Source organism: Acinonyx jubatus, chromosome B1 (assembly GCF_027475565.1).
Source record: "Acinonyx jubatus isolate Ajub_Pintada_27869175 chromosome B1, VMU_Ajub_asm_v1.0, whole genome shotgun sequence".
Classification (NCBI taxonomy): domain Eukaryota; kingdom Metazoa; phylum Chordata; class Mammalia; order Carnivora; family Felidae; genus Acinonyx; species Acinonyx jubatus.
Genome location: NC_069382.1, coordinates 126,503,665 through 126,528,966, shown reverse-complemented (window position 1 = coordinate 126,528,966; position 25,302 = coordinate 126,503,665). Strand labels below are relative to the sequence as shown.

Here is a 25,302-nt window from a genome sequence, read left to right as displayed (position 1 = left end):
TTGTTGCCAATATCCTTGGTTAATCTTTACTAATATAATGTAGAGTGCCAAATATAAGCTCTAGTCTGATGACAATAGGAAAATCTTTGATTATTCTGAAATCTTTCCTCATTTATAAAATGAAAGGATTTGAGCTAAGCAATCCAGTCAAAACATTGTAAGACTTCATAATATTTAACAACTTCAAAGCACTTCAGAGTTTAATTCAACTTTTGGAATAAAGCAGGATAAATTAATGTGAAATATTTAATGTAAGACCTAATATTATCCATGTTTTGTCATGTCAATGTTAGACTAATAATTTTTGTTATCAAATTTCACCATAAATTTAAAAAAGAAGTTTGTATTACTAAGTTGTTTTTAACCTAATCTATTCTACAGACATTCTCTGCATTTAAAGTCTCCTTTTTTTGGTAGAAATATTGCTACTATTATGGCATGTGTGATGATAATCATTATCATGCTTTAAAAAATAGTATAAGGGGAGTGATATCACCAAGATGGTGACATAGGTTGTTTCTGACTTCACTCCCTTCACAAGAACAATTAACAACTATTCAAGAATACCTCTCTCTCTACCACCAAGTGAATCCTAGAACACGAGATGAGGCTGAAGCACATACCTCTGCACTTCAGAGACCAAGACAGACTGTAGTAGAAGGGTAAGAGAAGTGCCTTCGCACTGACTGCATTGCCCCTCTCCCAGGCCAGTGCAGCATGATGAAAGGTCTCTCCTGAGCCTTTGGATCCTCCAGTGGAAGAGGAGAATCCAGGGGGACAAGTGAGCAACCCCTAGCATTGGGTCACTTCATCAGATCCCCTGATCTAATCCCGTACCATGGGAATTGCACTGGAATTTGTGGGACTCAACCATGAGGAAGTCTGAATGTGAAGAGAAGGGAGAGGTATTTGCAACAACCAGCACATAGATCTTAGTAGTCCCAGTTCATACCTGTAGTGCCCAAGTTGTAACCCCAACCAGCAGTTTTGCTCATTTGCAGAACTAAGTCAAGATGCACTCTGACCAGGGAACTTAATGGGGGAGAGACGTGCCTAATTCAGATCCTTAAATAAGAAGATTTACTGGCCCTGGAGTTTAGTGTGCCCATGCCGAGGCAAGGAACAGAGTTACTGTCCCAGCTGAGAGGCATTGGGAAGAGCTGATCATCCCCTGAGCAAAGTCAGTTCTGAGACTGGAAAGTTCCTGTACTGTATACAACCAGAGGGATTAATTAATAGCTAAGGCTGAGGGTAATTCCTGGCCCATCTCAACAAGACAACCTGTTTGAGAAATTGAGAGTAGCCTGGAGTGGACCCTTCCCCTCCCACCCAGTCAAGGGAGATAAAACACAGTCCCACCTGCTGTAAAAAGTGTCCTCAGGTCCCATCCAACCAAAAAGGCTTGACTTAAGAATATAAACAAAGAGCTTTACTTGTTTTACAGCGGTGTCTCCCTCTACACCCAGGCAGGTAATCTAATTTGTAGCACTGCTCATCTCTGAATGTAGCCTTTAGTATGTCTGACCAGTAAACCTAACAAGAGCACGTGGAAAGGCACATAGCCCATTCAAGAGCACTGCATACAGTGGCACTTGAACAGAGAGCACAGCCTATGGCTTTCCCATATGCAGATAAAAATTAGTGACCTCACTGGACCAGGCAATTCAGTGCACACTCTGACATGATTTGGGTTCCAAAACAATGAAATGTGGGGGCCCCATGTCCCTTCCTGCTTCCCTGCCAGGGCATGGAAACTAATTCATAGGCCCATTTATTATTAAATATAGTACTCAGGCCTAACTATCTGGTAAACCTTGCCAGAGAATCCAGACAACCTCAGCACTCATCCTATAGCCCTACTTGGGTAGGGAACTAAGGAGAAGCTCTATCCAACGGTTCTCAGCCAGAGAAACAGCCCTTGAACCTCATCCTTAGAACTCAAACAGTTGTTTTACCCCCAAATAGACCCTAATAGCAGGTCATACCTGCCCAAGGACATTATGAGCAGACACACCTACAAACCTAAACTGAGCTCTAATGAAGAATGACCTAGGCCAAAGCAATCTGTAAAGTCTAGAAGAGGAGCCTGATTATTCAAATGCACAGATACCAACATTAGGAATAAAGGATCATGAAAAATCAGGTAAATATTACGTGCCAGAGGAAACTAATAAACCTCCAATAACTGACCCCAAATAAATGAAGATCTTTGAACTGTCAAACAAATAATTCATAATAGATAGACATCAGCATTATGTTTCAGATCACCTAAATATAAAGCAAATACTAACAGAGCTAAAAGGAGAAAAGAAACCAATAATACAATAATAGTTGAAGACTTTAATATCCCACTCTCAACAGTAGATAGATCATCTGGACATAGAATTGATAAGGAAACAGTGGATTTGAACAATACTATAGACCAAAATGGGCCTAACAGAGATATAGAGAACATTCTATCCAACAACAGCAGAATACACATTCTTCTTAAGTGCATATGGAGCATTTTCTAGGATAAACCATATAATAGGCCACAAAACAAGTCTTTGCCAAATTAAAGAAGATTAAAATTACACCAACTATCTTCTCTGACAATAATAACATGAAACTAGAAATCAACAATGAGAGGAAGAATGGAAAATTTATGAACACATGGAAACTAAATAACATTCTCCTGAAAATCAATAGATCAATAAATAAATTAAGGGAAAATAAAAATGTCTCTTCATAACATACCAGAACTTATGGGATGCACTAAACACAATTCTAAGAGGGAAGTTCACAATAAACTCATAGGTTACAAAGCAAGAAAGATCCCAAATAAGCTGCATAACTCTACACCTTATGGAACTAGAAATAGAACAAATTGAGCCTAGAGTTAGTACAAGAAAGGAAAGGATAAATATTAGAGCAGAAATAAAATAAATAACAGAAAACAATAGAAATAAAGAACCAAAAAACAAATAGCTAAACTAAGAGTCAGTTCTTTGAAAAGATTTTTAAAAATTAACACAACCTTGACTAAGATTAAAAAGAGAAAGTACCCAAATTAACAAAATTATAAACAAAGAAGGAGACATAACTGATACCACAGAAATTCAAAGGATCATAAGAGGCTACTCTAAACAACTGTACAACAAGAAACTGGACAACCTAGATGAAATGGAAAAATTCTTAGAAACATACAACTTACCAAGACTAAATCAGAAAGAAATAGAAAATCTGAATAGGTCAATTACTACTAACAAGTTGAATCAGTAATAAAAAAATTCCCAACAATAACAACAAAGTCTCCCAACAAAGGAAAGCCCAGGACTAGATGGTATCACTGGTGATTTTTTTTTTGTCACTAGTGAATTACAAAAAACAGTCAAGAAGAATTAACACCAATCTTATTAAAATTCTTCCACAAAATCGAAGAGACCCGAACACTCCCTAACTCACTTCACGAGGCCAGCACTATCCTGATACCAAAACTAGTAAAGGACACTATTAGAAAAAGAAACTATAAACCAATTATTTGGATAAATATGTATGTAAATACTCTCAATAAAATTCCAACCAATTTCACTGACACATTAAAGGGATCATTCGCCCTGATCACGTGTAAGTTGTCCCTTGAATGCAAGGATGGTTCAACATATGCAAATTAATGTTCAAAATCACATTGATAAAATGAAAGAAAAAGAATCATGTAATCATTTCAACAGACACAGGAAAAAAATTTGGAAAAATACAACATCCATTCATGAGAAAAACTCTTTAAAAATTAGGCATAGAAGGAACATATCTCAATGTAATAAAAGTCATTTATGACAAGTCCACAGCTAAAATCATATGGTGAAAGACTGAAAGCTTTTTTGCTAAGACTAGGAACAAGGGTTCCCACTCTCAACACTTCTATTTCAACATAGTACTGGAAGTCTGGGCTAGTTCAACAAAGCAAGAAAAATAAAAGTATCAGAATTAGAAAGAAAGAAGTAAAATTGTCTATATTTGTAGATGATATGATTTCATATATAAAAAATCCTTAAAAGGCAGCCAAAAACCATTAGATCTAATCAATGACTTTAAGAGTAAGTTGCAGGATACAATACTAACATAAAAATCAACAGCATTTCTTTATACTAACAACGAATTTAATATAAAAATATTTAATGAAATATAATATAAAGAAATCAGTGTCATTTACTATAGCATCAAAAACAATAAAATACTTAAGAATAAATAAAGATCTCTACTCAGAAAGCTACAAGACATTGATGAAAGAGATCAAGGAAGACACAAATTAATGGAAAGTTATCCCATTTACGGTTTGGAAGAATTAATATTGTTACAACTTCAATACTACTACCAAAAGCCTTCTATGGATTCAATCCAATCATTTTCAAGAGTCCAATGGCATTTATTCTAGAACTAGAGAAAACATGCATTTACATGGGTTCCAGAATTTACATGGAACCACAAGAACCACAAAGAGCCAAAGAACCCTGAGAAAGAAGAACAAAGCAAGAGGCATCACACTTCCTAATTTCAAGCTATACTATAAAATGACAGTAATCAAAACAGTATGGTACTGGCATAAAAACAGGCCAATAGATCAATGGAACAAAACTGAGAACCAAGAAAAAACCCAGGCCTATATCATCAACTGCCATAACAAATATTTGACAAGGAAGCCAAGAATACTCAATGGAGAAAAGAAAATCTCTTCAATAAATGGTGCTAGGATGTTACGATATTCACATGAAAAAAGAATGAAATTGGATCCCTATTTGTATCACTCACAAAAATTAACTTGTCATGGATTAATGTATGACCTGAAAACATAGAAGAAAACATGGGAATAAAGCTCCTTGACATGGGTCTTGATAATGGTTTTTTGGATATAACACCTAACACACAAATAACAAAATAAAAAACAAATAAGTGGGACTATACCAAACTAAAAGCCTTCTGCACAACACAGAAAACATCAACAAGGAAAAAAGATAGCTTGCAGAATAGGAAAAATATTTACAAACCATATATCTGATAAGGGGTTAATATCCAAAATTTTAAAGAACTCCTATAACTCAATGGTAAAAAAACAAAACAAAACAAAAAATAAAACAAACAAACAGGAACAAAAAAACAATTTTAAAAATGGACAAAGGACCTGAATAGACCTCCAAAGAAGATATACAAAAGACAAACAGGTATATGAAAAGATGTGCAACATCACTAGTCACTAGGGAAATGCAAATCAAAACCACGAGATATAATCACATACCTGTTACAATGGCCATTATCCGAAAGACAAAAGATAACAAATCCTGGTGTGGATGTGGAGAAATGGGAACCCTTGAGCATCGCTGGTGAGATTGCAAATTGATACAGCCACCATGGAGAACAGTAAAGAGGATTCTCAAAATATTAAAAATAGAACTACCATATGATCCAGCAATTCTACTTCTGGGAATAAATCCAAAAGAAATGAAAACACTAACTCAAAAAGATATCTGCACCCTCATGTTTATAGTAGCATTATTTACAGTAGCCAAGACAGACACAACATAAGTGTCCGTCAACAGATGAATGAATGAAAAAGTTGTGATTGATACATATATATATATATATATATATATATATATATATATATACATACATACATATACACACACACACACACACACACACACACACATATATGCATATATGGGCAAAAATAAGGAACTCCTACTCTTTGCTACAACATGGATGGATATTGAAGGCAGTTAACTAAGTGAAATAGGACAGAGAAAGACAAATACAGTATAATACCACTTGCACATGGAATCTAAAAACAAAAACAAAACCTTATAGAAAAATAGATCACACTTGTTACTAGCAGTGGAGGGCAGGAAGGAGGGGAATTAGGGGAAGACAATCAAAAGGCACAAATTTCTACTTATAAGATAAATAAGTACCAGGGATGTAATGTACCACATGATGACTAAGTTTAATATTAGTTAAATATGTACTTAAAAGAATAATAAGTATATGTCATTGAGAACAATGTCTCAATAACAATGAAATGAGAATATTAGGTTGTTTAAAATATGTCACTTAAACAAACAAAATCTTTTATATGGAACAGCATTATCCTTGTCTTAATTTTTTTAGAAGTATTTCCTAATGTGAGATTAATAGGAAAAATGCTTGGGATTTTTAATATTAGATTTATATTAGTTTTCTAAGGTTGCCATAACAAATAAGCATAATGGGCAGCTTAAACAATAGAAATTTATTCTCTCACAGTTGTGAGGCGGGAAGTCTGAAATCAAGGGTTGGCAGGATTGATACATTCTGGAGCTTATGGAGGAGAATCTGTTCCATACCTCTTTCCTCTTTTCTGATTGTTGCTGGGAATTCTAAGCACTCCATGGCTTGTCAGTGCTTCACGCTAATCTGCCACCATTATCATATGGTGTTCTCCCTGTGTGTTCTCTAATTATTCATGTGGCCTCCTTTTAAGGACACCAGTCATTTGATTTAGGGCCCATCCTAATCCAGTATGACCTCATTTTAACTATTTACATGTACAAGACTCTATTTCCAAACAAGGTCACATTCCAAAGTTCCTTTAAACATGAACTTTTTTTTTTGGGGGGGGGGGAGGTACTACTCAACCTAGTACACAGATAGAATTTAAAGGAAGGTATAACCATAATTTAAGCATAAAATAGTTGATTCATAAAATGAACTATTAGTTTCCTATGAGATGAATAATATAATTCAATAAGTTATTTGTTTTCTAAAAACATTTAATGTATTTATAAGCCAACTTGTACTGTTTTCACTTATGAGGGATATAGTCTCTGACTTATAGTCTCACATGTTTAGAAAATAACATTTGAAACTATGTATATTCACTGTCTTTCTAAAAATCTGCTTGTTTTCTGAGGTACACAAATATTCATGTCCAGATTTTGGCATTGCCTGTAGCAAACACTGAGATAGAAAGAGTTTGCATATATTACAAGAGTTTTTAAATGAGCTGCTATTATATGCCCACCATGTTATTGAAGAAATTCCTACCTCATTCCTAATCTCACATTAACAAGTACCTCTATATAGTTGTTAATATTTTACCCTTAGTGATATTGAGATTAGGGTGTATTACTGAAATATAAACTCCAGGAGTTACTAGAACAGGTTAAGCCTATCCTGTTTACTACTACATTCCTGGTATTTGGAGTATCACTAGCCCATATTGAGCTCAATAAATATTAACTTAATGAAAGAATGACTATTTTAGTAAGATAGCTCCTTATTCCTTAAATAAGCAAGTCTAAAATTTAGTGTTTTGTTCATCATTTATTAAGGAAATCCTCATTAAAGTTGATTATAAACATCCTAATTCTATTTATTTATTTAATTATTAATTATTTATTTATTTAGTGTGTGCACGTTTAGTTTTATTGTAACAAAGCAATGTGTACACTTTTAATGTTTAAAACTGAGCCTCCTTCCTTTCCAGTGAAACTAAATTTAAAAATAAACAGGAACAAAATTACAAGAGAATGTCAATTCCAAATAAGATCCTACAGGTTCTGCTGATCCTCCCATCGAGTGGCAGGGCTCAAGTCATCATTAGGAGAGAATGTTATTTTAAAAGTGCCATCTTCAGCTGCAAGGATGTCCATTAAACATCACAATTAAACATGCCAAAGGAGAAGCCATGTTGTCAAAATGCCCACTTAACCCACCCTCAAACCCAACCCTTTGCTGACCTTCTATAAACCCATTTTTTTTTTCGTTTTTTTTCTTTTTTTTTTTTCAGCAAGAGAAAGCAGACAGATAGATACATGTTGGTAAATGTTAACTGTCCATATTCACATAGAGACACAGTGTAATTTCTGAGCCCAATATACAAAGAAGGGGAGGAAAAAGCTAGAATTCTATGCCCTACTACACAGGGGCCTAGCACCCTCCAGCTTCCAGCAGAGCTAGGGAAGCAGAAGGTTTTTCTTTTTTCCCACAGAGCACAGTGGTGTTGATTCCATAAAGTTTTTGTTGAGACAGGAAGGGATTAAAATGAATTTGGAACAGAAAGTGGTAGAGATTCTTTTCCCACTATATCCTGCTCAAGATTATTTCCCCCCAAAATAAGTTGAGAACCATGGTATAAAGGGAGAGAAAAGAGACTTCAAAAACAGGGTGAATGAGCACAAGAGGAGGAGGGGAAAAAAAAAGACCGCAAGTTGCTCCCAGGAACTGGAGAAAATTTAAAAAGGAAGCTTGGAATCCATCACTGTTCCATTAGTCATCTTCTCCTTCATCCTCTTCTCCTTCCTCCCCCTCATCATCATCTTCATCTTCAGCTTCATCCTCATCTCCTTCTTCATCAATATCTTCCAATGCCTCTTCTTCTTCATCATCATCATCTTCTTCTTCTCGTTCCCCTTCATCATCCATATAGGGAACCAGGTAGTACTGTAACGGATTTGGCCAAATATCACCTTTGATGACCTCTCCTAACTCATCTGCACCCACATCAGAATGGTCAGTAAACCAGGTGAAGAAGCTCTCTGGTTCCTCACGCTGTCTCTTCCTGCTGGCCTTATTCTATGTTTGACTTGAACGTTTGTCAGATCCTTTCCAGATTTCCATTTGATTTCAGTGGACTTTGAAGATAGATCATCACTCTCATCCCTACGATATTCTTTGGAGAGAACTTTATTTTCGAAGTGAGGGTTTTCATCAAAATAAAAATCTATTCTGTAACCTGATTTAACATCTTCAAATTCTGTCACTTCAACTCTTGTCAAATAATGCAGTGCCTCTTCATCCTCCTCCCAAGCAGTGAAAGTACTTGTGAATGGTTGACAAATGTCGTTACCCCAAAATTTGGGATTTGGGCGATCAATTTTGACCTCTTCTGAAAAAATGGTTGGCAGAGTTGGTTATATTTCTGTTCTACCTTCAAAATCTCCCCACTGGCTTGTTCATTAAGTCTGTCTATTTCATTTTGTACTTCATCAGTATGTTCAATTGCTTCCTTCTGTTCTTTTTCTCCTTTTGTCAAGTGCTGAGAGGTGGATGTCTCTTCTGGCTTGGGGGCAGCAGGCGGTCTCGGCTTCTTCGTTTGAGGTGGATGCGAAGACTGGCGTTTGGGTACATGCCATGAGGGAAGTCCACAAAACCCGGGCAGACGCCGTTCTGGAAGAAGCTCTGATTACTCTATTTTTATTTATTCTTAAAGCTTTTATTTTTTTAAGTTATCTCTGTACTCACTGTGGTGCTCAAATTCACAACCCCAAGATCAAGAGGCACATGCTGTACCTACTGAGCCACCCAGGCATCCCTAAACATCCTAATTTTAAACCTATAGTTTTTTGCTAATAAATTACTTTTTTCTTTAGATGCCAAAGTGTTTTTTTAAGGATAGATATATAGTTTTAATGGATACATCTAAATCAATTGGTGATATTTTCATTTTCAAGTAAATATGTTTTTTCCTGGTTTCAAGAACTCTTTTCTTATCAAAGCTGGTACAATCTCTGTTCCAGCATAATCAAGTCTTTAAAATACCAATCTGGGCTTTTCCTGAATTCTATGGCACATAAAAATAGAGGAAAAATCTAGAAATGTTTCTGGGGATATTTAAATACTCAAATGCCTTTATCTTTTTATTAAAAAGCACATAAATATTCAATAAGCAATCTCAAAAAAGTGGAATTAAAATATATCTAACGTTATAGGGCGTTTGGGTGGCTCAGTCATTAAGTGTCGGACTTCAGCTCAGGTCATGATCTGACAGTTCATGAGTCTGAGCCCTGAGTAGGCCTCTGTGTTGACAGTGTAAAGCCTGGAGACTGGTTCAGATCCTTTTTTCTCTCTCTCTCTCAAAAATAAATAAACGTTAAAAAAAACATTTTAATGTATCCAATGTTAGATTGTTCTAACAAGAATTGTTAGAATTCTTGTTAAGAAGGATCTTAGAATTTAAACAATTAACTCCAAATTCACTGATACTCTTTGTGTAACAAAATATGTCTTTATAAATTAATACTTAGGAGAGAGGAGTACACAATTTTGTTTTATTATGCATAAGCAATATTGAAAGTATGAATTATAATCTAACAGGAATTGATATCTCCAAAGTCTTTTTGTCAACCTACCATGAATAAATTTCATTAAGTGAGTATCATTGTGTGTTTGGTAGAGCATTGGGCCCTGAGATAATACTTAATGATTTATTTATAACTGAGATTTTCCTTAAGTTAAATTTTCATTAAGGAAGTGATATATTTTAATACATTTAAATACAGTGTTTATTTACTAAGCACTGAAAGAAGAACAAAAAATATGGATTTGTTTTGGTGAGATATTTACCTTAACAGAAATAACTTATATTTTCCAGATGGTAGAAAAATAAATCTGATGTATAAAATATTATTTATAAATCTATATATTCAAATATAAACAATGGTATCAAAATTATTAAAATGATAAATATATAGGTCTTTAAAATATTTAATATTTAATTTGTTAAACATATAGATTTAAAATTGCAAACTAAATTGTATAGGAGTAAACAATCTTAACTATTAAATCAGTCATTTATTAACCACTGGTTGAAACTATAATTAGAAGCATTCTTATGTGTAATTTAGCTGTGTTTTGAGATAACACAGTACAACAACTAGATATCACTTTCATCAAAATATTTTTCAATTTTCTTTTAGGAGAGAAAAAATAAATCATTGCTAATAGAAAATTAATACTGAGATTGATAATAGGTGAATTATGTAGCAGAAAAAAAACATTTCAAATGCCTTAATAAAAATGTTTCTTATCTGAAGTGACTGGAAACCTAGGCAATCAACCAACAGAGCAATCGAACACCTGTTTCTTTCATCTGTGCTGTTCTATTTTCCCTGTTATCCCAAGGCTGGTAACCCACATAGTAGAGAGAGGACTACCTGTGAAAGTGTTTTTGTTTTGCTGTGTTGTTTTTCTTTTTGTGTCTAATGGGAATGATGAAGAGAAATAAGAGAAAACATGTTCTCTAAAGTAAACTCTAAATTCTTCCTTTCAAGTTTATGAGACTAAGTTCAGTCACATGACCATTTCTGGACTAATACCAGCTGCTAGAGGCAGGACATATATGGTTACTTTAGCGTTTCTTTTACTGCTGTTACTATGGCATACTTCTAAGTTTTTTACCGTCTCCCCTCCTTACAATGCATTTATTCCTTGAATCTATGTTTACATAGAATGTAACAGGGTTTTGCTTTCAAATCCAATCTGACAGTCTCTACCTTTTAATAGCTGGTGTTAAAAATTGTACAGTTAAGTGGTTATTGATACATCTGGACTAAAATGCATCAATTTCCCATGTGTTTCCAATTTGTTTCTTATGTTTTTTTTCTTTTATTTTTCCTCTTTCATCTTTTTTCTTCTTTTTTTGTTTCCCATTTTAATCAGTGCTGTTCACTCAAGCTATAATTGTTTTTTTTTTCCTTTTCGTGGTTTATAGTTTATAAAATCCATACTTATCACAATTGTTTTTTTTTATATCACTTCATGTATACTACATGAACTTTCCAAGAATGTACTTAAATTTTTCTCCCCATGGTATTTATGCTATTATTTGTCATACATTTTGGGACATAGGTACACTATGTTCCTTCAAAGAATTTTAAAGTTTTAGCACTTACATTTAGGACATTTAACCATTTAAAGTTTTTTTTTGTTTTGTTTTGTTTTGTTTTGTTTTTATGTGGTAGGAGGTAGGTATCCAAATTCATTTTTGTTGATGTCGCTATCCAATCCTCCCAACACCATTTCCCTTATGAAATGACTTCCAACCCTTGTCGGTTATCAATTGACCATAATATATAAGCTTATTTCTGGACTCTCAATTCCATACCATTGATCTATATGGCTATTTTTATTATTTATTGGGAAGTGTGGCTCTTCCAACTCTGTTCTTCTTTATCAAGATTATTTTAGGATGATTTCTCTGCATTTCCATCTGAACTTTAGAATCAGCATGTCAATTTCTGAGAAAGGGTAGTTTTAATTTTTTATAGAATTGAAGAAAGTCTGTAGACAGATTTGGGGGGTATTACCATCTTAACAATATTAAAACTCCCAATCCAAGAACATGGATGTTTTCCCCACTTATTTATTATTTATCTTTTTAACAATGCTTTGTAGATTTCAATACACTTGCAATTATTTTTGCAAATTAATTTCTGGTATTTTGTTCCTTTAGATCTGTTATAAATGGGATTTTTTAATTTAATTCTCAGATTTTTCATTACATCTCTAGAGAAATATAAATGATTTTTGGCTATTAATCTTGTATTCTTCAGCATTGCTGGGATCCTTTAATAGTTCTCATAAAGTCTTTATTCCCTTTATACTTTTAAGATTTTGTTTTTGACTTTCAATATTTTCACCGTGATGTCTATAGTTGTGAATCTGTTTAATTTAGTCTACTTGGAGTTAATTAGCTTTTTGAATGTATAGATTAGTATTATTCATCCTATTTGGGAAGTTTTTAGCCATTATTTCTTCAAATATTTTTCTGGTCCATTTTCTCTCCCTTCTAATTATGAGTATTCTACTTATGCTTATAATGGTGTGTTTAATGGTGTCTTATAATTCTCTGAGGCTCTGTTCAGTTTTCCTTATTCTTTTTTTTCCTGTTCTTTTGACTACATAATCTCTAATTACTTCTCTTCAATTTTGCTGATTTTTTCTTCCGCCACTTCAAATCTACCATTCAGTTCCTCTAGTATATGTTTCATTTCAATAATTTTGTATTAACCTCTAGAATTTCCATTTGGCACCTTTTTTTAAATAATTCCCATCTCTTTATTGATATCCTGTATTTGATTCTTTCAGCACAGCTTCTTTAGTTTCTAACCCATGGTTAAGGTGGTTGTTTTGAAGTGATTTTCCTTCACCTGATCTAGGTACACCTATCAATATTACATGCGATTCCATAACATCTCCAGCCTGCTTATATGGAAAGCCTGATTTGTGACATTAAAAATCATGTTACATCCAGAAAATATCTCACAGCAATTTTCTTCAGTAGTTAAGATACTTCCTTTCAACATTTGCACAATGGTTGAAACTTTCTTTGAATCTGAAGTACAGGCTGATTTCTTCTTCTGCCCAATTCTGTGTCCTTCCCTTCCTTTGAAAGCATTAATCCTCAGAGCATCTTCTAATAAATATCTTGCAGACCAATCTCTGCTCAAAGTCTGTTCCTGAGAAACACAACCTGCAAATATTTGTCTGTTGTATAAAATTTTCAAAAACATAAAGTTGTAGAGAAGAAAGTAAAAATAATCCATATAATTGACCATTCAGTTATTAAGTATACATTACATGTACCTTTAATAATTTTTCTGAGGTGCTTTTATAGTTACCTATACCACAAAAATATGATGGTACTATATATTTTGTTTTGTAACCTGCATTTTTATTTAACATATTGTGATTATCTCCTCGAACTTTAATTAATTTGAACTCCTACGAGCTGTTTCTGAAAATACTTCATTTACTTTATCAACATTAACACTGTGCATTATCAATAAAAATATTTACAATCTTGGCAAGAAAATAATATTTATTATTTTTATTACATTTTTAATATGCATGTTTTGGTAGGTGTACCCAAAAAGGAATACATTTTATTTCCAGAGTTTTCTTTATCATTTATATTGTCACTATTTCTTTCCCTTGTATAAAACTCTAGTAACGACTGAGCTGCATAAAAAGTTCAACTCATTACCTCATTCAATGTCCTATAAATATAGCCCACGTGATTCAGTAGATTCCCCTACTGAGAACATGACTGTGACATTAAAAAGCATGTTGGATATTTGGAGAAAATACCTTGCTGCAATATTAATTGGCATTGCATTTAACAAAATACAATATTCATTCTAATGAAAACTCTCCAATACATGGGCACATCCTCATCTCATAAAGGGAAGCTAGGGAAAAGCTACAGGGTTTTTTCTTTAATATCCTTCATTGTGAAAAAGTGAATGGTTTCCCTCCTAAATTCAGGAACAAAGAAGGAATAACTGCTCTCAACACTTTACTAACATTGTATTTATACTTCTGGGCAGTGCGGTAAATAAGAAAACATTAAGCACATCGATTTTGGAAACAAAGAAGTAAATTTTACTTGTTTGAAAATGGAATGATCATCTATGGAAAGAATTCTATGGAACATGTTAAAAACTCTTAGAAATACTGTTACTAATTTCGCATACAATGTAATATACAGTAACAATTGCATTTCTATGTACTAACAAAAAAGTCAAAAATGAAAAATAATACATTTTAAAAGAGCGTTAACATTTTGGAATAATTAAAGGTAAAAAATGACCAAAGTTGTAAAAAATGTATACAGTAAAATCTATAAATCAAATCTAAAGAAATTGAAGACAGGGACCTGAACACATTGAGACATAGGCAGCTTTAAAGCAACAACATAGATAAAAGGTCAGTTCTGCCTAAATTGACTTATAGGTTTAGTGTAATCCCAGTCAGAATCCCAGTAGGCTTTGTAGATACTGACAAGCTGACTTATTACAAAGGTAAAGTCATCAAGAGAGTGAATACTGTGTTAAAAATGGACAAATAGAGCAGTGGAACACAACATTAAATCAACCAACAGATCCCTACATTATTTTTGACAAAGCTCAAAGGCAATTCTTTGCAGAAAAGTAACAATTTCAGCAAATATATACAAACAAATTTTGATCATACTTCTCCCTGTATAGAAGTCTTAACTCAAATTGGATCATAGATCTATGTGTAAAACTAAAAATGTAAAATTTTGAGAAAAATACATGGGAGAAAAATCTCTTGAGTTGGACAATATTTTTTAGACACCAAAAGTATGATCCATGAAATAAATAAATAAATAAATAAATAATTAGATTTCATCAAAATTAAGCTGCAGGAAAAACACTAAGAAAATGAAAACAAGTTCAAGTCACACACTGGACAAGCTATAAGCCATTTAAATATGTACAAAAGATCTGAAGGCACACACAATGAAAGAAGATACATGGATTACAAACAAGCAAATAAAATATGTTCAACACCATTAGTCATTAGAAAAATACCATTTAAGGGGTTCCTGGGTGGCTCAGTCAGTTAAATGTCCAACTCTTGGTTTTAGTTCAGGTCAGGATCTCATGACTTCACGGGTTCATGGGTTTGAGCACCTGCTCTGACAGTGTGGAGCCTGCTTGTGATTCTCTCTCTCCCTCTCTCTCTTCCCCTCCCCCACTCATGCTGTCTGTCTTTCAAAATAAATAAATAAACTTAAAATAGAAAGAAAAATACCATTTAAAATGACAATGAAATACCACTACGTACCTAGTGGAATGATTCTATAATAGAACCACTCCACTGCTAGGAAGAATGTAAAATGGCACAATATTTTGCAAACAGTTTGGGAGTTCCCCAAACTTTATAGGTACTAATCATTTTACTTCAAGGCATTTTACAAAATAAGTGAAAGCATATGTCCATAGAAAGATTTTTTACATGAAGCAGCTTTATTTTTAATAATTTCAAATTGCTAACAACAGCCAAAATATCCATGAACAGGCGAATAGACAAGCAAGTGATGGTATATTCGTACAATGGACTACTGCTCAGCAATAAAATGGAGTGGCCTATTAATATATTCAGCAGCATAAATGACTCTCCAAATAATTATGCTGAGTAAAAGTAGCCAGACAATAAGGAGTAGGTATTTTGTTCCATGTATATAAAATGTTGTATATTTTATTCAAACTAATATTCAGTATTCAAATATTCAATAATATTCAAACTAATCAATATTAAGAGAAAGCAGGTCAATGGTTGTCTGGTGAAGGGTATGGGTTATAGAAGGATGAGAGGAAGAGATTAGAAAAGAGGACTTTTGGATGTAATAGTTATGTTCATGATCTTAATCGTGGTGATGGCTTCAAGGCACACATGTATATAAGAACTAATCAAATTGTGTAATTTAAACATTTACAGTGATTTTATAGCAATTATACTTCAAATTTTGCTTTAACTTTGCGTAATACAATCCATGAATTAAATGTTACCTATATTACTTATATACTATAGTTATTTAAAATATATAGGTTTTATATTATTATAGAATAAAGAAATTAATCTGTACAAATACAGAATAAACCATTAATTATCTCTCTTTAATAGCATAATGAACCAGTAGGAAAAAATTAAGACAATAGTGATAGATAGGAGTTAAAGCACTTGAAATAGCATGTCATTTGCAGAGAAACACGCATATCAAGCACTAATATATATTACTGTGTGCTGATACATGAATGAAGCATTAGTGTATTTTAACTACATATGGTGTTGGAGGTCACCAATGAGGTCACCAATGGCTTTTATTAAAAATCAATATTTCATGCACCTGTGTAATATTCTGAGTATATATTAATAAGCCTAGAAAAGTGCCTGGCACAATATAGACACTCAGTAAATATTTGTTGCAGAAGTACTGCTTGAAGCCTTTAAAAATCACCTTGAAATGTATTAATTCTTAAAATGGAATACTTTAATACCAATTAGAAGTAACATTTTTACATAGGTGAACTATTTAAAAGATGCATCTTGAGTTACCTATAATAGATTATTTCTTCCTTGTCTAAAAACATAAGATTTCTCATTCTCCCAACCAGAGCTTGTCTCATTAATTTTCCCTTGAGTCTGAATAGTGTTTAGTGATGCTATCTTGACTACCTCCCTGGGTACCCTATTAGACTGCTTCATTGACCTCATGACTAAGAATTTCTTCATCTTATCTAGTTTAAGTATTCTCTCTTCATGTTTCGGACCATTACTTCTTGTCTTACCATCTTTAACTATCTTGAGTAATTCATCCCCTCGGGAATTTTAGCTACCCATAAATATAATAAAAAGAAAAAGCCATATCTCATTGGATGACAGTTTGTGAAAATTGAGACAACTCTATTCTAGTGAAAGCAGTACTCTAGGGCATGCAGAGAGCACTGGTGAAGGAAAAAAATATCCCTGGTGTGCTGACTTGAGGCAAGGCCACTAAATTTTATATGCATAGATCCCTGAAGCTACTCTTCATTTACCAAACAGATAATTTTTAATTTTTAATTAAACAATTTTTAATTATGGCTTTTATGATATCTATTTTCCCTTTGAACTATGCCCATAGGTAGTACCGCTTCTTTCTAAATGATGATTAAAAAAAGAAGAGAGGTTGAGGGATGTCAGAATGAATTTTATTGTAAATAACTAAATATTACCATTTTGTGGCAACTTCTCTATAGATCTTATTTTTGATTTTTCAAAGGATTCCTTTTGTTTTGTTTTGTTTTGTTTTTTGTAGATCTTAGTAAATTCAAGTCCATATGATTTAAAATAATGACCCACTGGAAAATATTTTGGCTTGGGAAGTAGAATTTAAGAAACAAAATAAACGAGCAAAGGGGAAAAAAAAGAGAGAGAGAGAGGCAAATCAAGAAATGGATCTTAACTATTGAGAACAAACTAATGTTTACCACAGGGGAAGTAGGTCAGGGGATGGGTTAAATCGGTGATGGGGATTAAGGAGTGCACTTGTAATGAGCACTGGGTGTTGTATGGAAGGGTTGAATCACTATCTTGTACACCTGAAGCTAATATTATACTGCTTGCTAACTAGCTTGAATTTAGATAAAAACTTTTTTTAAAAAGTTTCAGTGGACTGTAAACTCTTTTGAAAATTTCCCAAATATGAAAGCTTAAAAATATACTATGTGTGCTGAAACCAACATACATATATTTCCTAGCATACATTATTTGTCCCTGGCATAGTAGACTTTATCTAAACTATCTTGCTCATCAAGTTTCACTTCAAGTTTCTTTCCACATGGTATAAAGCAATCTAAACTATAGTGTCAGAAATTCTACAAAATTTTGATCTGTTCCCTGCCTTTTAAGACCCACTTTCAAATCTCCCAGCACAGGTCCTCATTCTATAAACACTTTTCTCTAATTTCTTGTTACATATTTATTTAGTTAGCTTTTATAAATCATGACATTTAAAATATATTTGTGGGAGAGAGAGAAAGCACAGCGGTAAAAGGGCGGAGAGAGAGGGAGACAGGATCCCAAGTGGGCTCCATGCTAACAGCAGACAGCCAATGCAGGGCTGGAACTCACCAAATGCAAGATCATGACTTGAGCCAAAGTTGGATGGTAAGCCGACTGAGCCACCCAGATGCCCCTCCGATCTCTTCTTTCTGAGACTCTTTTAAGATCATCAAAACAATATTTTTCATTAATACAGTAAGTCCACTACACTTAGTTTTGCTTGATTACCAGGTTTTTCTTTTTTTATTATTAAAAAAAATTAACATTTATTTTTTTTTTGAGAGAGAGACAGAATGTGAGCAGGAGATGGACAGAGAGAGAGCGGGGAGACACAGAATCTGAAGCAGGCTCCAGGCTCCGAGCTTTCAGCAAAGAGCCTGACACGGGGCTCAAACCCATGGACCACAAATTCATGACCTGAACCAAAGTCAGTGGCTTAACCAACTGAGCCACCCAGGTGCCACCTTTACCAGGTTTTTCTCATGGCCATGTAAGGTGTTGACAGGTGACATTTACATACCACACATTCATCTAGTAATCACTCTGATTTTTAGATATGGAAACAATGTAAAATACTTTATGACAGTTTGAACAGAAGATTACACACTTTCACTGGAAATAGTTTTTTTGATGTTCATGATACAATTTTGTGTCCTGTTGTAGGTTGAGTTATGTCCCCACCAAAGATATGTCCAAATCCTAATCATTGGTACCTGTGAATGTGACCTCACTTATAAATAGGAACTTTGTAGATATAATAAAGTTAAGATAAAATTACACTGCAACAGAATGGGCTCTCATCTAATAACTGGTATCCGCATGAGAAGATATTCTGCCTCAAGACTGACGTATGAACTCCTACATGAGTTTCTGGTCTGTCAACATGCCCTAAAAATCTAGCACTTACCAATTGCTACAATCACAAAGGCCTGTTGCTTAAAGTCTCTTCATGGATGGATGGACAAATGAATGGATGGATGGATGGATGGAGATAAATGATACAGAACTATATATAGACATAAGTAAAGATATAGCTATAGACACAGGGACAAATATAGATAGATATATAGATACAGATATATTGATACAGATATAATCTCCTATTGGTTCTGTTTCTCTGGAGAAGCTTAATACATATTTTGCCACTGGGAAGTGGAATACTACTCGAACAGATACTTCAAAATGTGTAATTGGATTTGGAATTGGGTAATTGGTAGAAGCTGGTAGAGTTTTGAGGCACATTACAGAAAAAGTATAGCTTGCCTTAAAAGGATTGCTGGTAAAAATATAGACATTAAAGTAGATTCTGGTGAAGAATCAGAAAGTGAGGAGAGCTATAGAGAAGCTTTTATCTTAAAGAATATATATGTATGTATGTGTGTATATTTATATTATATATAAAATAAAGAACAGAATGGTGCTAAGAATATTGAAGATGTTTATTGTGAGTCTCAGATGAAAACAAAGGACAGGTAATGGGCACTGAAGGAATAGGGATCCTTTTGATAAAGTTGCAGAAGCTGGCAGAATTGTGTTCTACTGTTCAATAAAATTGAACATTTACCTTAGGAGATTTCCAAGTAAAGTGTGAAAAGTGCCACCTGGTTTGTCTTTGAGGCTCCTTAGGGCTTCCAGAAGGAAATAGCAACCCCAACAACGTCATGATTTTGGATTTATAGCATCCAAAATTGAAAGAGTAAATTACCATTCCCCTTTTGTGGTAATTTGTTACAACAGCCCTAGGAAGTTAATACATGGTCCATATAGTAAGTTTTAGAGATAGTCTCCTTGTAAATCATGAATCTTAAAGGAAGAGTTAGAAGGGAGAGACGACATAGAGTAGAGCATGGGTATAGTCCATTGAAAGAAAAAAAATGATAAATTAGACTTTATTAAAATGAACAACTTCTGCTCTGTAAAAGTACACTGTTAAAAATATCGACAAGTCACATACTTGGAGAAAAATACTGTACTTGCTAAACACATATCTGATAAAGAACTTGTGTCCAAAATATACAGAGGACTTTTAAACTCAATAGTAAGAAAATAAATACGTCAATTAATAAATAAGCAAGAGATCCTGACACCTAACTGAAGAATATATGCAGGTGGCAAATAAATATCTGAAACACCTCAACATATGTTATTTGGCAATTGCAAATCAAACAATGAGGTATCAATACACAAGTTAGAATGGCTAAAAGTTTTTTTTATATGTACAAACTCTACTAAATGTTGGTGGGGATGTAAAGCAACAGGGAACTTTCATTAATAGCTGTTGAGAATGCTAAATTGTTTAGCCACGTTAAAGGGCAGTTCAGTAGTTTCTTACAAAGCTAAGCATAGCCTTATATATGATTCAGCAACTGTGCTCAAAGGTATTTCCCTAAATTAATGAAAATGCACACACACACACACACACACACACACACACCCAGACATTATTTCATAGTTGCCACAAACTGAAAGCAGCCAAGTTTTCCTTCCATAGATTAATGGGAGACAAAAATTTGGGTACATCTCAACAATAGAATACTTCTCAGCACTAAAAATAAGTGAGTCTCAAGCCACAAAACGCATGGAGAAAAGTTATATGCAAACATTAAATGAAAGAAGTCAGTCTGAAAAGACTATTTCTAAATGATTCAAACTACATTAGAAAAGGCAAATGCTATGTAGAAAGTATAAAAACCAGTATTTTCCAGGGATATCAGGGGACAGGAGATGGGGTAAATAGATGGAGTACTGGAGGTTTTAGAGCAGTGAAAATACTGTTTGATACTATAATATGAATACATAACATTACACATATGTTAGAGCTCAGAACTTTATAACACAAAGAATGAACCTTAACAAAAATTATGAATTTTAGTTAACACTAATGAATTAATACTGGTCCATTAATTATAACGAATAATGCCACATGTTAATAGTAGGGGAAATTGCAGGAGAGAGGGGAGAGCCTATGGGAACTATACACTCAATTTTTCTATAAATCTAAAATTCATCTAAAATATTGATTACTTTAGGGTTGGAGCTTGGGAAGATGGTGGAGTAGGAGGACCCCGAGCTCACTTATATATCATGCATATCTAAGTCAATAAACTGGAGAATGATTCAATGAGTGATAGAACAAACTCTACCACTAAATATAGAGTAGAAGTGTCAGGTTCTGGTGAACAGGGGACACCGCACTGTAGTGCACTCCAGGACTTTGTCATAAAGCCACTACATTCAAGAGTAACAAACACAGCTGTCACAGAAACAGACACAGAGAGGCAGAGAAAATGAGGAGTCAGACAAATCTGTCCCAAATGAAAGAACAGGATAGGACCACAGCCAGAGATCTAAGCAAAATGTTATAAGTAACACGCCTGGTTGAGAATTTAAAGCAATGATCCTAAGGATACTCATTGCACTTGAGAAAAGAATAGAAGACATGAATGAGACACAACACAGATATAAGGAATAACAGGAGAGATAAAGGGCTCAATAAATGAAACATGCTTGATAAAATGAACAGCAGGGTGGAAGAAGTACAGGGATACATTAGTGACATAGAAGACAGAGTAATGGAGAGTAGTCAAGCTGAACAAGACAGAGAGAGAGAGAGAGAGAGAGAGAGAGAGAGAGAGAGAGAGAGAGAGAAAAGAGTTATACAAAATGAGAATAGACTTAGGGAACTCAGTGACTCCATCAAACATAATAACATTTCTATTACAGGAATCCCAGAAGAAGGAGAGAGAGAAAAGAGGGCAGAAAATTTATCTGAAGAAATAACAGCTGAAAACTTCCCTAATGTGGGGAAAGACACAGATTTCAAATACAGGAGGCATAGAGAACTCCCATCAAAATCAACAAAAGCAGATCCACACCAGGATATATTATAATACTGGAAAAATATAGTGATAAAAAAGTCTTAAAAGCAGAAAGACAAAAGTCAGTAACTTACAAGGGAAAATCTATAAGGCTAGCAGATTTTTCAACATACACTTTGCAAGCCGGAAGGGAGTGGCATGATATACTCTAAGTGCTGAATGGGAAAATTCTGCAGCCAAGAATACTCTATACACCAAGGCTATCATTCAGAATAAGAAAGATAAAGAGTTTCCAGACAAACAAAAACTAGGAGTTCATGACCACTGAATCAGCCTAGTATGATATACTAAAGAGGACTCTTTGAATGGAAAGGAGAGACCAAAGGTGACAGTTTAGAAGTAGGAAAAACGAAAGTAGTCAAATGAGTATTCCTGTAAAAAAATCAGCTAAGGAAATTACAAAAAAAAAGGATATAAAATATGATAACATATACCTAAAACATGGGGAGAAGAGGAGAAAACAATGGGTTCACACTTAAAAGACAATCAATATATATAGACTCCTATTTGCAGAAGAGGTTATATACCAACATGATGGTAACCATATATCAGAAACCACTGTAAATAGGCAAAGAATAAAAACAAATAATTCCAAATATATCACTAAAAAAGCAAAAAAACATAAAAGGGAGAAAGAGAAGAATGATATCAGAGGAAATCTTCAGTAACAACCACAAAACAAGTAATACAATGGCAATAAAAACCTATCTATTAATAATTACTTTGAATGTAAATGGACTAAATGCTCTGATCAATAGACATAGGTGACAGAATATATTCAAAAAAATCTATATGCTGCCTATAAAATCCTCTTTTTAGACCTAGAAACACCTGCAGATTGAAAATGAGAGGATGGAGAAACATCTTTCAGGTAAATGGACGTAAAAGAAAACCAGAGGAGCAATACTTATATTGGAAAAATACACTTTAAAACAAAAACTGTAACAAGAGACAAAGAAAGACACTATATAGTAATAAGGAGATAATCCAACAGGAAGATATAATAATTGTAAATATTTATTGGCACAAAAACAGACACTCAGATCAATGGAACAGAGTAGAGAACCCAGAAATGGACCCACAAATGTATGGCCAACTAATCTTTGACAAAGCAGGAAAGAATATCCAATGGATTAAAGACAGTCTCTTCGGCAAGTGGTGCTGGGAAAACTGGACAGTGACATGCAGAAAAATGAACCTGGACCACTTTCTAACACCATACACAAAAATAAACTCAAAATGGATGAAAGACCTAAATATAAGACAGAAAGCCATCAAAATCCTCAAGGAGAAAGCAGGCAAAAACCTCTTTGATCTTGCCCGCAGCAACTTCTTACTCAACATGTTTCCAGAGACAAGGGAAACCAAAGCAAAAATGTACTGGGAACTTATCAAACTAAAAAGCTTCTGCACAGCAAAGGAAACAATCAGCAAAACTAAAAGGCAACTGACAGAATGGGAGAAGATATTTGCAAATGACATATTAGATAAAGGGTTAGTATCTAAAATCTACAAAGAACTTATCAAACTCAACATCCAAAAAACAAATAATCCAGTGAAGAAATGGGCAAAAGACACGAATAGACACTTCTCCAAGGAAGATATTCAGATAGCCAACTGACACATGAAAAAATGCTCAACATCACTCATCATCAGGGAAATACAAATCAAAACCACAATGAGATATCACCTTACACCTGTCAGAATGGCTAACATTAACAACTCAGGCAACAACAGATGTTGGCTAGGATGTGGAGAAAGAGGATCTCGTTTGCATTGTTGGTGGCAATGCAAGCTGGTGCAGCCACTCTGGAAAACAGTATGGAGGTTCTTCAAAAAATTAAAAATAGAACCACCCTATGACCCAGCAGTTGCACTACTAGGCATTTACCCATGGGATACAGGTGTGCTGTTTCGAAGGGACACATGCACCCCCATGTTTATAGCAGAACTGTCAACAATAGCCAAAGTATGGAAAGAGCCCAAATGTCCATCGATGGATAAATGGATAAAGAAGATGTGGTATACATATATACAATGGAGTATTACTTGGCAATCAAAAAGAATGAAATCTTGCCATTTGCAACTACGTGCATGGAACTGGAGGGTATTATGCTAAGTGAAATTAGTCAGAGAAAGACAAAAATCACATGACTTCACTCATATGAGTACTTTAAGAGACAAAACAGATGAACATAAGGGAAGGGAAACAAAAATAATATAAAAACAGGGAGGGGGACAAAACAGAAGAGACTCATAAATATGGAGAACAAACTGAGGGTTATGGGAGGGGTTGTGGGGGGGGATGGGCTAAATTGGTAAGGAGCATTAAGGAATCTACTCCTGAAATCATTGTTTCACTATATGCTAACTCATTTGCATGTAAATTTTTAAAAATGAAAAATAAAATTAAAATAATAATAATAATTGTAATATTTATGAACCCAACATAGAAGCACTCAAACTAATAAAATTGTTCATAACAAACATAAATGAACTAACTGAAAGTAATACAATAATAGTAGGGGACTTAACGCCCACTCACATCAATGGATACATTATCTAAACAGAAAATAAACAAGGAAACAATGGCTTTGAATGACACACTGGAACAGATTGATTTAACAGGTATATGCAGAATATTCCACCCTAAAAGAGCAGAATGCACATTTATTTCAAGTGCACATGGAACATTCTCCAGAATAGATCATGTATTAGGCCACAAAACAGGTCTCAACAAATTCAAGATGGTCAAAATCATACCATGTGTATTTTTTTTACCACAATACTAAGAAACTAGAAGTCATCAACAACAATGGCAACAACAACAACAAATCTTGAAAGTAGAAGTCACACACACACACACACACACACATACACACACACACACACCTGGAAATACCACACATACACAGGGGCTAAATAACATGTTAACAAACAGTGGGTCAGTCATTCAGGAAATAAAAGAAGGAACAAAAGCATACATGGAAACAAATGAAAACACAATGGTCAAAACCTCTGGGATGCAGCAAAAGTGGTTCTAAGAGGTAGGTTTATATCAACACAAGTCTACCTCAAAAAGCAAGAAAAATCTCAAATAAACCACCTAACCTTACACCTACAGGAGCTAGAATAAGAACAACAAACAAAACCTTAAAAACTAGTATAAAGAAGGAAATAATAAAGATTAGAGCAAAAATAAAAGATATAGAAAATTTCAAAAAAGAATAAAACAGATCAATGAAACCAGGAATGGCTTCTCTGACAAATATCAATT

The 25,302-nt window shown here is 34.0% G+C and overlaps 1 pseudogene; it reads right to left on the bottom strand.

Annotated features, from left to right (window-relative positions):
• Nucleotides 1-8,268: 8,268 nt before the first annotated feature.
• LOC106978125 (protein SET-like) overlaps nucleotides 8,269-25,302 on the bottom strand; it is a 57,195-nt pseudogene continuing 40,161 nt past the window's right edge.